Genomic DNA, 17,037 nt, shown 5'->3' with positions numbered 1-17,037 from the left:
GTAGCACCTTGAACTTGTTAGTATTGAATCCAATTTTGTTCTCATCCACCCACCCCTGTAACATGTCTAGATCTAGTTGCAGCCTGTCCCTCTCCTCCAGTGTGCCCACTTCTCCCCATATCTTAGTGTCATCCGTGAATTTGAACAAGGTGCTTTTCACCCCCTCATTGAAGTCGCTGATGAAGATGTTGAACAGTGCGGGCCCAAGGACCGAGCCCTGGGGGACCCTACTGCCCACATCTGTCCAGGTCAAAAATGACCTATTCACCACCACTCTCTGGGTGTGACCCTCCAGCCAATTTGTGACCCATCTGACTGTGTAGGCATCGACGCCACAGTCATCTAATTTCTTAATGAGAATGGGGTGAGAAACAGTGTTGAAAGCCTTGCGAAAGTCCAGGAAGACTATGTCTACTGCAACACCTACATCCAAGAATTTTGTGACCTGGTCATAGAAGGCCACCAGGTTGGTCTAACAGCACCTGCGTTGAATGAACCCATGTTGGTTGCTCCTAAACATGATCCCCCCTGCTGGTCCCTTGCAGATGTGTTCCTGGATAATTTTCTCAAAGAGCTTTCCCAGGACCGAGGTAAGACTAACAGCCCTGTAGTTTCCTGGGTCCTCCTTCCTCCCTTTTTTGAAAATGGGGACCACACTGGCCCTTTTCCAGTCCTCTGGCACCTCACCGGAGCACCACAAGTGCTTGTTAACCTGTGCCAGGGGTGCCGCAATGACCTCTGCTAATCCCCTCAGCACTCTGGGGTGGAGATTGTTAGGACCTGCTGATTTGAACACATCTAGTCCCACCAGAAGTTCCCTGAATAGGTCCTCACTGACTCTGGGCCTGGCAGCACCTCCCCTGGGTCTGTCGGGGATCCCAGTGGGGGGATGCCCTGGTCCCTGCTCAAAAATGAAGCAAAGAAATTGTTAAAGAGGTTAGCTTTGTTATCTGGTGTGACCACTAGATTTCCTAGTGTATCCTACAGAGGCCCTATGTTACCAAGTACCTTCTTTTTATCCCCTATATATTTAAAAAAGAACTTCTTGTTATCCTTGATCTGGGATGTTATCCTTGACCTGGGACCAGTTCCATCTCCACCTTAGCCTTCCTAACAGCTCCCCTACAGTCCTGAGCAATGGAGGTATAATACTCTTTTATTGGAGGACAAACTTCTTTTATTGGAACAACTTACAGTTAGGACTTAATGTGGAAGGTCAGTTTTCAGGCACAGAATCTCATTTCTTGCATGTGGGCAAAGAGCAGATAGAGGCTAAACTTATGTTTAATCCCACTGTATAATTAAAGTGAGTGTTTAAAATAAGAAACCTGTAGAGAAAAGAGAAATTCTCAGAAGTAGTTACATATCAAGTAATGAACAGCACTTTTAGTTAAATCCAGGTATGTATATGAATAAGGTCACTCAAAATGGAAGAGGGATATTATCTCTTGTAGAGTAAAAGGAGGTTAGCAGGGGGAGCAGGATCATTTGTAGGGCTGGCAAATGGAATTCCATTTTTGGATAACATTGTCCAAAATTATTTTTGAAATATTTATGAACATGCCTTTGTAGTTAGGGTATTAAGTGTGCCTAATACACTGTTTGAATAAGAGATGGAAAATGTTGATCTTATTCCTCATGTAGTTACAGTTCATCCTTACACACATGCATCCCCATCCTGATCAACTTCCACTACTTCCTTACACCCCAGGCTCTTTGTAAAGTATTTGAATATATATTTTCACTTGAAAGATTATCATCTCTGTCTGATTTCTCAGGCATAACGTAAAAATAGTAATTTATAATAGTACCCAATTGACATTTCCTTTCTTATTTATGTTCCTTTAAATCAAATCAAGTAAGGGAAGGATTAACTTCAGCAAACTATCACAACTGAGAATCATACATGGTATTGAATCTAAATTGGGAAGAGCTGGAAATTCCTAGAAGAACAGAAGTAACACAGACAACCAGAAATTTAGAAACCTGGACAAAGGAAAAATATTACTCATCTTGGAAAATTTTGATATGATTTTCTCATCAGGGATGGGGTGGGAGAGAGTGGAAGAAGGGGAGAATTAATCCAAATCCCATAATTAGTGGGAGAAGAAAACCTTCATAAGCAGAGATTTTTCAATAAAAACATAGGAAAAAATGAACTGCAACTGGGACTGAATATATAGAGGTTCACTTCTTACAGAGCAAGGACGTAATAACTTCTATATATGGTTTTAGCACTATATTACTTGAAATATTTCATTTAGTTCAGTGTACCACCCCACCAAAAAGAATAACACGTTGGAAGGAGTTCAAAGCAGCAATAAAAATCAATAGGGGACTGGAAGAATAAATGGTTTATGATTATATTGTCTAGCTCAGCTAAATACCCTATTTCCAGACTTACTATGTTTCTCCACAAAGTTGAAAACACCAGCAGGAGAAAGGATTTAGGATTATCACCATATTTACTCGAATAAAAGATGACCCTGATCATAAAACAAACCCCAATAATTAGATTCTAAATATGGAAAATTTATAAATTTGTTATAATGTTCCAGGTATAGACTTAATTGTTAGGGTGATAATAATTAGGATTATTATGAAGCACTGGATTTGCAGCTAAATATAAGGCTTTACCTGTGGCCTATCAGAGCTGCTGACCACAAGGCAGAATGATATCTATGCCAGCCATTTGCTTAGGCTAAGTAACTGTCTTAACTGTGTCAACCATTTTCTGAGGGAAAAACAACAAGTGAATCTGTGTGAGTCTGTGTGCTGTGAACCAGCTACAGTAAGGAACAAGATAAGATAGAAGGGCCCAAAAAAGGGTGGAAGAGACAAGAAAACAGACTGGAATGTGAAAAACAACATGTAATTGGTACGAGATGAACATACGCAAAAAGGTGACTGGTGACTGGTGAAGAAGACTCCAGAAGCTTCCAAGTTTTAGTCAAAGTCCACCCATTGACCCAAGAAGAAAAGTCAAGGTCTTAGACGTGCGCTCATAGCAAAAAGGCATGTAAACGAATGAAATGCATGGGCAATTCCATGCTAATGAGGCAACCAGTAAACAGAGACAGAGCTTGAGATGGGAGGAGAAATGGCTGGAACATAAGGTGGGACGGAAGTAGAGTAAATATTAATAAGTATGAAACAAAGTGTATAAACATGGAAGAAAACTATTGTTCATTGTGGCTCCCTGTATCCCATCAGTGTGGGAGCTAGTGTGAAGCTGTCTCCATTCTGAATAAAGCTGTTGTGAGTAATGTGTGCTGGTGTTGGCTCCCTGCTCTGCTCTGGATAATGAGTAACAGGATCCATGGGTAATTGGACTGTTGTCTCCCTAGTTGTTGGGCTCCACATGGAGTCAGGGTCTAACATTAATAATTCTAATAATAATAATAATTATGATTGGAGGTTTGCCTTTAATATGTTCCCCCTCTACTCTACAGCAGGGAAAATTGTTAAATCTGGGGATCCAGGAGCCTTTTGTTCTCTACCATCCCCCAACATTTTCCCCTGGGATCCCCTTTCCCCCCCCCTTACTGTCAGACCTTGCTTTCCCTGAGTATATGGAAGTGAGGAGCAAATTTACAAACAATAACTTTGAAATGAAACATGGCTGTAGCAATTTGAATATAGTACCCATAGACTTAGTTCATCCAGATCTGATACATATTACCTTTTTTAAAAACTGCTACAAGCTTTAACACTGGCACTCCATCAACACACCTTTGAGCAGTAATTTGACATCTATTTATATAAAGTAAAAACTATTCTTTTTTAATCCTTATCAAGGCCAAATCCATTCCAAATTCAATTGGGCAAAGTCTAATAGACATGTCCCAAAATTTGACTAAGCAGAACTCAATTGTCAAGTCTGTATGGCTCTACCACTAGGCAAATATCCTTCCTCCCAGATCCTTCAGTTTGGGGCTTTAGATACTCGCCAAATCTAGGTAGACATCCTACATGCAAGGCCCCTGTCTCACTTGATCTTAGCCAAAAGGCTGAGTACCCAAACTATGCATAATACAGTCCAAAAGAAAAGGCTCATGATCTACCACATAGTTCATTGGGCTGGGCCCTACCAGAATCAACGGCATTTCAAGCTATGGTGACCCTACATCTTAGCACTGCTCATTATGTGTATATGCTGTAGATATGGCCCCCAAAGGATCAATGTGCCAATTAGCCCTTCTCATCATGAGTCCTGGAATGCTCCAAAAATATATATGCAGATGAGGTGCAGGGCAATCTGGTCTAGCATCTCATGCAGGGTGGAGAGAGAAGGAGCAGGAGCATCAGGCTGAGAGAAGGAGCAACAGGGGGATTCCAGGTAAATTCTGTGCAATGGAATGGGCTGCATTAACCTATTCTTGGGTAAGTTCCCACCAGCATGTTTGCCCAGTGTTTTATAGTCATGCTCCACGTTGGCTGCATTTAATCAGCTTCATAACTGGTTTCCATTGCTGCACACTGGCTGCTTTTGGCAGTAGTTGAATAATAGGCAATGTATTTAGTGAGATTTTGTTATATGCAGTTATAAAATGAGGGGCTCTTTGCCCATGCCAACTGGGGGGGCGGGAAATACCTTGTCTTGTATTTAAATATGGTACATAGGAATACAGTTGGGTGCAATATGTAAAAACTAAGGGCCTAAATGCACTGAGTTCAATAAGAGGCTTTCTTTTGATATCAGTGAGTCTTGGTTCAGGTCAGAAGTAAGGATTTTTAAAATATTAACATTGAAAAAACTTCCTTGCTATAACATCTTTTGGATTGTAATATTTCTTGAGGCAGTGAATGGAACCCCATCACTTGGGACACTTACAACCAGATCCAACAAACTCTTATAATAGACTACATTATAATATATTATAATATAACTAGAACAGGGAACAACCCTGCACCGTTGGTGCAATGAACAGGTCTCTTTCATTTATGTCTTTAGTGCTTTAATGTAAAAGAAGCAAAACATCTTTCAATGAACTCCTATTTTTAAGTAGACATGCAGCAACAAAAATGTACCTCTCTATCTCTCTCTTTTTTTAAAAGAGAACATTTGACTGTGATCAGTGATATACATATAGAACAGTGCCCTGAATACTAGATGACCATTCTCCAAAGGAAGAAAAACTCTTCCCCAACTGCAAGTGTAAATTTTTCCAAAAACAACACTGAAATGTTCCCCCAGAAAGACAGAAGCATGCTTATTTTATCCAGAATTAAGAGTGTGGTATGGTCATCTATAGACATTGTGCTTTCCTGCAAAAGGACTGGAGTTCTGACAGGCAAACTTCTTACTATGTAATGATGTGGTTAAAAGACCAGTAAATTACTGTATTTCATGCTATATAAGTCAGTGTTTGAACCTCTCAAAATTATTCTTAAATTTCCACCTTGACTTATAAACCATATCTAGGCTCTTGGAAAGTTGGATCAGGTTCTGGGAGCTTGAGTAATACAAGCTAGCTAGCAGCCTGCCTGGCCAGGCCCAGGGGGCACCACGAGCATTGAGGGAAGGCCCGGGCTCCCCTGCAGTTTAGGGGCTGCCTGGGCCATTGGCAGCTTGCCCCCTGGCTGCAGGGGGGGGAGGGGGAGGAGTGGGGCAGGCTTCACTGAAAGCAGGATCAGCTCCCTTGTCACTTCTGCCTTCAGCAGGCTTCTGTGCCCAACAGCATGCCTGGCGCCTCCTGGGAAGGGGCTGCCTTCCCTCATGGGCAGCACAGGGTTAGGAGGCTAGGGGTGTTGAGCAGACCCAGCCTCTTCCCTTGCCCCTGCTCAACACCCCATGCTGCCCATGGGGCAAGGCGGCCCCAGGTGTCCTGCCAACCACAGGAGCCTCCTGAAGGCAGAAGCGGTGAAGGGCCTGATCTTGCTTTTGGCGGAGACTGCTGCTCCCCCTTCCCCCCTGCTCTGCAGCTGGGGGGAAAGCTGCTGGTGGGCTGGGTAGCCTCTGAACTGCAAGGAGACGCGGTCCTTCTTTCTGCAGTGGTGGCAGCCCACAGGCCCAGCTGGGTGGGCTGCCAGTGGGCTGTGTGCTGCCCAAGCTCCAAGGGGCCCAATCCAACTTCCCTGGAGCCTGCCAGCATGCAAGGGCCCAATCCTTTATTTTTTTTTACTTTGATGAAGATCAAAGCAAAGATTGACTTATAGACCAGATATATGAAAAACCTAACTTTTTTGTTAAAAAAATTGGGGTCAACTTCCACACTGTGTCGACTTATACACCATGAAATATGGTACCTATACCACAAGACTTTCAAACCAAGTTAGTTTATAAGCCCAGTAAACCAGCTTATACTGCATTTAGGAGAGATCTTTAACCTTTACCCTACAAGTTTCACATAGCTCATTTTGCCAGATGTTTTTGCCATTTGAGAAAGCTGACTTCCATGCTGATTCAGCAGAAGTAGAAGAAAAATGGACTTTAAATGTGAAATTAAGAGAGTTACAGGACTGTGAAGTCCTCTGGGGTTCTGTTTAATTTACCATTCTGGTAGGCTGTTACGTTAGCCCTTGTGGCAATGAGGAAACATCACCTCTGAGGCTTTTACCACAAAAACAAAACATGTGGAAATAATTAGATTGTTAATTGCTATATTAAAAGATGGTATTTTTCAGTTGGCATTTGGTGAATACAGTCCAAGTTTAGTTCACTGACTATTCAGAAAATATTCACAATAGTTTCACTGGCCTTATCTTGCACAACTACCATTTTTGAAGGAGCCTTAATGTCCTCTTAAATAGTGCAGAAGTATGATTTGTGGAACCAGCATTGCAGCCCTGTTGCTTTGTTGCACTTTGTTCATCTGTGAATCAAAGTGACCTCTGTGGGGAGTGCTGGAAAGAGTGATGCTGCCAAGAAGCTGAGATGTTAATATCTGTGGCTTCTGAATGGTGATATTATATTGTCATAGACTCAAAAAAAATGGCTTCCATTTTTTTTTCTTCCTTCATTTGGCCTTATAACACCTGACTTTCCGTATGTTTTCATAATTTGTATGAAGATGCATCTTTTTCCTCTGTTCATGACTTCTAAAGTCTATAACAGATAAGGAGAGACAAGAAGAATAAATGCTTCTTTGTTCACCCTACAAAGTCTTTATGTTAATGCTTTCAGCCATCATTTGCTGCATTTCTTTCAGGCCTGTTTGCTCTCCCTAGGACAGCTTTATCTCACTTCTAATGGTCTACTATATGGCCTTACTAGGCCTGGTTAGATTTTGTTTCACCTTGCTGTTTCTGCAGAGGGAACTTTGCACCTATGCCTCTCCATGTTATCTGGTGGTGAATATCATCCAGCTATAGAACCAATACTAGCTGGTGTGGAGGTGGGCAATTACCTAGCCCTAGGGTTGGAGGGCCACTTAGGGAGTTTTGATAAGACGTTGCAGGCTGAGTCAGCACCCCTATACCCTGTACTGGGCTGGGTAAGCACCCGTTGGCAATGCATCAGGGGGTCACATGCTTCCCCAGATTTCTGCACCAATGGTGGGGTGCAGGGCTGCAGCCCAGCTGGAGCCAGGGCCCAACAGCAGCGAGGGTGGTGGGAACAGTGTGATTTCTGTACAGATCATGGGGTTGCAGCCTGATCAGAGCCAGTGCCTGGCAGCAGCAGGAGCAGTGGTGACACAGAGTTGTGCCCCCTAATGTCAACACTTATGCATTGCCTCTGTCAGCAGCCCTCTTCCCCCTCAGCCTGCTATAGCTCACCAAAACTCCCTAAATGGTAGATTACTAAACTGGTCTGGGGGCACTGGATGGTGTGGGCAGGTGGGGTCTCTATGGAGCCTGGCCCAAGACACCTGCAGGCAGGGTGCACTTGGCTAAGCAGATACTGTTCCTCGCCTAACTGCAGCTCCATCCCATCCACTCAGCTAAGTTTGCCCTGCCTGTGGGGGTCCAAGGCTGGTCTCCATGGAGATCTTGCCCACCTGACCACGCCATCTGGTGTCCTAGCAGGGTAGATGGTCTGGGGTGGTTGGGCAGTTGGGCAGCAGGGCCAGGGTGACACTGGCAGCAGCCACTGGAAGGAACTGTCTCTGCAAGAAGCTGAGTCAGACTGCTGCACTCCCCAAGCCCTGCTGTGGGCCTGAGGGCAGTAGGAATAGCAACATGTGCCATGGCCCAGGCTGCCCCCAGTGAGAGACCCATCACAGGCCCAATAAAATCCTCTTTGTGGGCTGGATTCAGTCCGCCGGCTGTATTTCCCCCCCACCCCTGGGCTACTGTGTTAGTTATTTAAATGACATGACTGTCTGAGTTCTGCCTGGCAGTTGCTCTCACTATAAACTGGACAATAGATTCCCCTCTCAAAATGTTCTCAAGCCAGGGTAATTCTTTCCTCTATAATACTTGACAATAGCTATTATTTATTCTCCCTCCACTTTTCATTCATCTTCCACAAAGGCCAATTTTCCAAAGATGGCTGCCATTATGTATGAAATTTCAAACCAAAAATAGATTTTGTAAATTGAAACACAGTGAGGAGGTGAAAAAGCCAAGTATGCACAATTACTATGAAAGTACACTAAAATACAATGGAGGAAAATTCTCAATCCAGCTTTGTGTACCATTTTCTCATATTGTTCATATGAAAAGCCAAACAAATCTTTATTATATCTTTTGTTATGTAAACATCTGGAAGAGCTAAGTTTCCTCTCATTTATTCTCTATTATATTTTCGGAATCAGTTTCAAGGGTGGAGCATCCATAGTCCTCAATGAGAATTCTGCACACTGGACAAGTGTGGAATATGGCAGTAATGAACAGTACTGTAGATAAGACATCCTCACTATAAATGGAGAAAAGACGTTTTGAGTATGCTTGAAGATTTATTTTGGCTATTAAGCCTGTTAGCACTGTGCTACTTCATGGTAAGTTTCCTGTGTGTGAGGATTTCTGTGTATTGTTGATACTATTTTAAAAATTGTACTAAATCCATGTTCAGTGAATAATCAACAAAAGTACTTATAATTACTAAAAAATTAGCCCACTTGTACTCCAAGACACATTTGCTGCCCACTAAAGCACATTTGTTCATTGTATGTAGTTCTTAATAGCAAATCTAATTAGCTTGTTTTTCCTTGGTCCATATTTAAACAGCATGTCAAATGCATCTATATCTTTTACAATTATTTTATTTTCATAGCTCGGCACAGTATGATCATCCAGGAAAAGTTAACACTTAAATACTGTCCATGTCTTTCTTTAAAACATGTTGAAATATGTATTACATATGTGGGTACAGTTTCAAAGACATAGGGCGCAGACAGAAGTGACAATTTTTGTCCTATCAGACCACAGAAAGCAGTCTATAGCCATGACCCAACACAAGTTTATGGCTTCAGACAGCTTCATAAATGTTTATGGGATGAAAATCTGAACCCTCATTGCATGAGGTTCAGATGAAGACATGTAAAAACCAGCATTTTCTGTTACTTGTCTCTACAAGCCTCCTGGATCTCCAAGGTGTTTTCAGAATGGGAGGGGAGAAAGGGAGCAGAGGGGATTTGGTTTGGTGGGGTTTCAGCCTCGGTGGAGGGTGGGGAAGGTATCTTGGAGCCCCCCTGAAGTGAGGGGATTCCAGTTCACCTGACCCATCCTCCAACACTGGCTGAGGAACCCCTCAAAAGAGCTTCCTCTGCTCCTTTCCCCCCCTCTCATTCTGAAAACAATGCAGGCTGAGAGGGAGGAGGGACAATTGCTAGGAGAAACCGGCTGCAAGCTCACAGCTAGCAAATAGGTCCCCCTACCCCTGGAACCAACAGTGAACTTCTGTTTGGTCCAGGGGATTGTTGTAACTCAGAGCACTTCCTGAAAAGTGGTCTCAGTTACAGTGGGAAGCTGCACTTCTGTCCGTGCCCATAATGTTTCAACATTTATGTGCTCTTTCATTAGAAAGATTTACAAAAAAATTACATTATCAACAAACTGGGAAAATTACTTTAGATCATTTACTCTGTAAATTTATCTGTCTTGTAGCAAAATATCTATCCTAATTTTTCCTAACAGTTTTTTTCTAACAATAATCCTAACAGATATTTTTTCTCTGAGATGTAAATTTTTGCTCTCATCTTTCTTTGGCTTGAATGTCTCCCTTTATGTTTGTTTCTTAAGTCAACATTCCTACTTAGAGTTCCACTAGCAAAAGTTTTATTTTCTCCTGAGAACTGTCGATTTTTCTATTTGTTTCACCTATTCCAATACAGCACCAAAAGATCTTGCTGTTTGATGGCTATTTATCTAAATGGGGTTGGAGTGTTGTTGTAACTGCAATAGTCAAGAAAATATATGGGAAGCAAGTGATATGATATGTTTTATTGTATCAACTGTGTAGTTGGAAGAGAGGCATAAAGGTAATAAGGTAGGAAATGAAGTTATTTTCTCCATGAAGTTCTTGATTCATTTTAAGATCTTTCAGAATGCAAGACATGCTATGTAGACATGTCACCATTTCTGTGAAATAATTTGCTTCAGACTTCACTCCACAGTAGATTTACTCTGTAGTAAGGAGAGAACATATAACAAGCCTTCCTGAACCAGCTGTCTGAAGTCAAAGTATTTTAGCATCTGGCCACTGGTGGTAGAGGAGCTAGTCTGCATTGAAAAAAATAGCTACTTTTGAGTAAGGGAGCAGACACAGGGCCAAATCAAACACACTCCTCATTCCTTAAGGGATAACTTTGGCCATGGTTGAGTGACTTGCAGTGGTTTATGGTTGTATGTCATGTGTTCACTCCACTTTCATTACACAATAAAGCCAGTTCTCTCTGTAGTAAATGTGTTTCTGAAGCTTAAGAGAAAGGTATTAAACCCTTTAAATCCTCAAGCAATGTGCCATGAATTTCCAACTATATTTTAACACATGCAGTTTTATATTATGTAACGGCATCTGATAACCTTTTGGTGGCATTATAACCATACCACTCAGATGAATTGGATGCTGTGTTCCAGCATCCTGTATAGTGCTGTGTGCTATCACTGCAGCATCCTTGGGAAAGCTAAGGACTAGTTTACTGAGAATTGGGATTCATAAAAAACACTGTGATCACATTTACACATGTGCCCGACTATGCAGTTGTTACTGCGCAGTCATTTAGTACTTGCTTTAGCAGTGACAAGCACAGTCCCGGTGCCTCCCAGGTTGTTTCTGAACCTACTCTGCAGTAGCAACAAGTTACAGCACAGTAGCTCATTGGGGTGGCATCACAGCTGGTGCCCACCAACTACGTTACCATAGTGATGAGCTACATCATCATAGCTCATCACTACTGGAACATAGTATCTTGTGTAGACCCTGCATTTCTAAAGTGCAACTCCAGTTTTGTAACTGTGTTTTTAAGTTAGATCATAAAAAAACTATTGCTGGCTTATGTACAAAAAGCCATGCTGTTACTTGCTTATTGTAACTCTGCCAGTCAGCTTTATCTTATTATTAAAATGGTAAGTCTTCTAGAGTTATTTTCCATTGGACTGAGTGCCTCTTCCATTTTTAGTTTATTATAATGTAATTCAATATCTTGTTAAATGTCACTTTACTCATGTACACTTTGCTTGTTATACTTTCAGTGTAATAGAATATAGTAACTCCCACCATATCTTAATCTTGTGCTGGTATTCAGGTCATTCTAAGAAGGTGACTTAGTATCGTTCTCCCAGTATCATTCTTGAGTTAATATGGTAGCAAAGGCTCTTTAAAAAAAATAACTACTTTAGGCTATTTGATTGAAAAAGAAGATTTATGCTTTGTAGAAACATAAACCTCCTTGCTGGATGTCTAGCTGAGACTCAAATTGGAAAGATGTGTGTGTCATCAATATGATCATCATCATGATCATCATCATAACTACTCCGTATTTCTACATTTCTTTGGAAGCATTAGCCTACAGAATCTAGGAAAAGTTAGAAAGACATACCTTGTATATAGGGATCATGTGGTTTGCCCAAGGTATTGCAAACAAGTGTTAGTGGAGTCCTGGCTGTAGGAACCCCAATCTAATCAGTATAGCATAGTTCAAAGCACTCTGAAAATAGAAACACAATAAAAATCAAGTTCTGGACAGTTCGGTATGATGGGCTGAAAATGAGGCATTAGTTAAGGACAGATCACAAATACCTCATGCAGTTAGTAATTTCACATGTGTAAATTTGAAACACACTTTAATTTTATATGGAACCATAACTGTAATGAAATTAAATTGAACTCAAAAGAATAATGAGCTCTAAATTGAGAAATGGTGTGATAATATTTTCCACAGTTAAGTTAGTCAGCCATCTGCATTACTTTCTAGTAACAATTGCATTGCCTGTTTTGAGAAGTCATTCAAGTTTGCAATAAACCCCTTTCTAATTTTAACAAATACAAGTTATATAAGAAAGAATAGGGAGTGTAAGGACAATGTAGTGGGAAGTATGTGTGTGCATGCCTGCGCATATGTGTGTGCACATGTGCAAGTGAAGCAGTGTGTCTGAGTTTAGTATGAATCCGGACTGAATGTTCAGGGTCTGAAGAAGAACAATTTTTCTGAATACAGTTTAAGCTGACACTGCACTATTATTTTTTTTCAAAACCAGCTTTTGTCGAGTCACCATACGGATTTTGAAAACATGTATGTGGAGAACTTAAAATTTTTCCTGAACACATAAGCCTCTGTTTTGATGTTACTTACATACTATGGCTTGGTAAGGTCAAGGGTCTTTAAAATTGCTGTCTGTTCTTTGACAGTAACACTCAAATGCAGTGACTCCTAACTAAGTTTCTGGAAGTTTGCTTGCTAAAAGACTTCCAATGGTAAGTTCTGTGGTCTGTAGCTGTAAGTCAGTAAGCAGAACTGCTGTCGTAAGGAAGTCGATGGAATTACAAACTAGAAGAATTTAGCATGCTGAGGATTTGGGAATCCTGTATTGTATCTAAAGTGGGATGACAAAGAAAAGATTGTCTTTCATAATGAAGGCTAGGTCTGAACTGAGTATCAGGGTACATGGAAATTATGGAGAAGTTGGAGCATGTAGCACAGAGAAGATCTGTTTATACTATTTGAGCAACCACTCAAATAACTACTACTCCTTGCTTAATTTTATTTTTAACTGTAGTGTCAGGTTAGAAGAGATTCTGGGATTGAATTGGCTTATCTCAAGCTTCTTGGAGAAGGAGGCAGACAACAGTTTGTGTCTCAGGAGTCCAATGGTGAATTTGACAGGTTTTGCCATGGATAAGAGGGATTCTATTCAACTTATATTGGGGAAAAGGAGGATAAACCTTATGACTTTTTAAAATGTTCTCAGCAGACGTTATCTTAGTCTGTGGGAAAGAAATGCGATTGGTAGTGCAGTTTTCTTTAGAGTTCTTAAACACTAAGGCTCCAGGTTCCAGATGGTGTAATAACTTAATGTTAACAGTAACAATAAAAAAATATCATGAGAGCAGCTAGATAGCTTCACTCATTAATTCAGATTTATTCTAGATTTTTAGCATTTGAAAATCATAACAACTTGATATGATTTTCAAGTCCAGAATGTCAGAAATGTTGTAATATTTATACAAAGGTACTGAATTGCTGTTATCTATGGGCAAGAAGCTTCTAACCGAGTGGCTGGAAAGCAGTGTAACTAACCTGTACTCTCATAAGTAGGGTGACCAGATAGGACCATGGGAAATCTGGGACATTGCCTCCCCCTCCCAGCCCTTCCCAAGTCAACGACATCACTGTAAGCAAAGCACAAACATCTCTGTACCGGCTCTGCCCCTGCCCCTGCCCTTGCTACATACAACCTCGGCAGCACAGCTCCTCTTCCAGCCTCTGGGTTAAGCTCAGAAGAGCAATGAGGAAGGGGAGAAGAGGAGAAGATTCTCACGGAGAACAAAAGCCCTCCCCCCCATGTCTTCCAGTGTGATCCTACTGCCTAACAGCGACCCAAGCAATGGTGCCTGGGTTTCATACCTGTTCCATCTGGGCAGGTGCAGGTGCGGGGAGGCAGCTGAGCCGGGCGGGAAAGACCTGGCCAGAACCATAGTCCTAGCTGGGGACCCATGGGTCACTGCCCAGGGTACTGTGTCCAGGGGGGTCGCACATATGTGAGTGTGCATACACACACACACACACACACGTGTAAGCAGCCTGCGCTCTGGAGGAACTAGGCCAGGCATGTGCAGGGAGGGTGTGCCAAATCAGGACATTTATTTGAATTTTCAGCTACTGGCCAGGACACCAGGACAGCCTAAGAAATCTTGGATGATATGGGTGAAACTGGGATGTATGGTCAGCTAACTCATAAGGAGTGCTATGGGAACTTACATACTAGTATAAAGCACAACCTTGCATGGTAAACAGCTTAGAAACAAATTCATCTGCCTCAGAAGGGTGACAATCTTGGGGTTTTCAGAAAGGCAGAGTCTGATTTTTTCCCCTATCATCTACAAAAGCTTTACAATAGAATGATTTAGACTGAGGTAAGCAAAACAAAAATACAATTCTGGGCATTTCAAATCTGAATTTTACACCTCCTGACTGCTTAATGGCTTCTGTGAAATGAGGTGACTGCAGCTTAGATCCAGTTGAACTATGTCAGGGCCAGGTGTCATGGAGTGCCCTCCAGGGCTTGCTCAGGACTGCTATAGCCTTATTTAGTCTCTGCATGAGTCCCCTGAACCCAGCCCTGGCTTGGCTTCTAGAGCAGTGGGAGAGCCCATGTTCCTGAGACTCTGTGGCCTTTTTTCCTCTCGCTGTCCTGATACTCTGTGGTTCTGAAGGTACATAAACACATACTCACTTTCCAACAGTTAACTTTCTAAAGTTGACTTAACTGTCAGAGAGTACACGTGTATGTGGAACAGAGTTAACTTAAATGCAATGCAAGATAATACACCTCCAAGCTGCATTAGTTAAGTTGACTTAGCTCACTTAGTTGATGGTTGTCACTGTCAGGGAGTTGTACATGTGTATGCTCTGATGTGGCTTAATTTAAGTTGACTTTATAAGTGCGTATGTACCTGAGTCAAGGAGTGGCCATCCAATTCTGTTCCTGAGAGAGAAGTTTCCCTTTTTGTTGGGAGAGGACCATGAATAACCTAAAGTTGCAAGCAGCACAGCAGGCAGTCTCTTCTGTAAAGTGATGTAATGGGGCAAAAGCCAGGCAATGAGAGGTTTTCTATCTCCTCTAAGGGGGTTAAGCAGCCCCTCTGTTCCCAGTCTAGCCCACATAGCCCTGAGCACCCCCAGAGATACTCAACTGTTCTTTTTCCAGTCTTCCCAGCTCCCCATAGCTCTTCCACTTTATCGGACTGTTGTGAACAGGAGCTCCCAAGCTGGGGGTGGGGGCAGGGGGGGAATGTTTGTTTGTTGTTTGTTTTTTCCCTTTTTTGTTTTTTTTTTAGCGTGGTCTCCCATTGCCATTTTTATCTCTCCCTGGGTATTGGGCATCTTACCTTTGCTGGTATGTGAACAAAGCCATTCAAGACTGTGTTCCTCTAGTCCATTTTGTCTCCTCTCACACGTAGTCAGACCTGGTATATAACCCTTCATTCTTTGTGCACGGGCTAAGAAGGTAAACTGAGTCACATCATACTATAACAACATCAATATAATTAACAAAGAAATAACACAATAAAACCTCTAATATGTCACAATAAGCAACATTTTGCCACCCTGCACTGGAGCTTGTGAGCTGGCTCCCTGCCATGGGCTGAAAACCTCTGCTTGCCTCCTAGAGAGCTGGAGCTGCCTGTTCTGTCTTGGCTGCAGACACCCAGGCCCTGCAGGGGATGAGCACAGAGCTGCAAGGAGGGTGCTGAGGAGGGTGCTGTGGAGGGGATGGATGGCTCAGTGCAGCTGTGTACCACCCAGTCCTCTGTGCTGCTCCAGACTGGATTGAACCTGCTCACAGGCTGGATACAGCCTTGGGTCCCTAGATTACCAGCCTCTGACCTTCACTGTATCATTGTCAGCAATCCCTTGTTTTGGGATGATCTCCTTGAAGGTCAGTTCTTCATGTTGGTATCCATTTTCTTGGGGTATGCCTTCAGTGTGTCACTGCAGCATTTCCTCTGTATATACAACTGACTTGATACAACCTTACAACCATTTTGACATGGATGGGTTGTGGAGCCTGAACAATCCTCAACTTTCTACAGGCTGACTCACTGCAGAACAAGGATAGTACAACTGTTTAGGCAAGCAGTATTTTTCCACTCTCCATGCTGTCCCTATCCTGTGGGCTTTATCCCCCAGGTTACTAGTCCAGCTTGACTTCATGCCAAAATAAATATGGATTTAAAATAATGTATAAGAAACCTTATAATAAAAAATAGTGTCATTATTTGCATGCTGGATGCTTTGTTGAGGCTCTGCAAGAACAACTGTGTTGGTCTTTCATTCCTCAATATGCTTTGAGACTAGGGAAACTTAATTCAAGAAACAAACAATGAAGAAGAGTCTTTGCTAGCAGAAACAACCTTCCTTTGCAAGGACCCAGCTGTTGCTATTTGCCTACTATGGTCCTGAGGGAAGCCAGAGGTAGTAAAAAAAGACTGGCTTAGAATAAAGTGGCATATTCTTCCTCTAAGAACAGATGCAGAAATCTCCCATGGCTCTTATAAGGAACTGGCTTCTCTTCCCTCCCCACACATATTTTTAAATGTTTGGGACACAGCTAACTGTAGCACAATCCTGTAAGGTAACCCTACCAGAGCAATGTACATGGCAATACAAGTTCTAGCATTGGAGGAATTGAAAAATGAAGTATGGCCTTGGATAAAGGCTGTAGCCAAAACCTAGACAAATGTATGATGAGGGATAGTAGTAAAAAAGAAATCAATCTTGGACATCCCTTTGGGATCCAGCTCCATTCAAATTGAAAGCTCAAATACATTTTAAATGCACAACATTCCTAATGTTCTGAGCCATTATGTAATGATGTAAATGTATATTGTTTCTGGGAATCACCTAGCTGTAAGTTAAATAAGGTCTGAGAGATTCTGTTTATGGCGTGTGAGCATTGTTCAGTCTTTAAGCAATGCTTGAATCCCCTAGG

The sequence above is a fragment of the Crocodylus porosus genome, unplaced genomic scaffold (assembly GCF_001723895.1).
Source record: "Crocodylus porosus isolate Cpor-Errol unplaced genomic scaffold, CroPor_comp1, whole genome shotgun sequence".
NCBI lineage: Eukaryota > Metazoa > Chordata > Crocodylia > Crocodylidae > Crocodylus > Crocodylus porosus.
The sequence above is the reverse complement of the archived record's forward strand: the minus strand, read 5'-3'. Positions refer to the sequence as shown.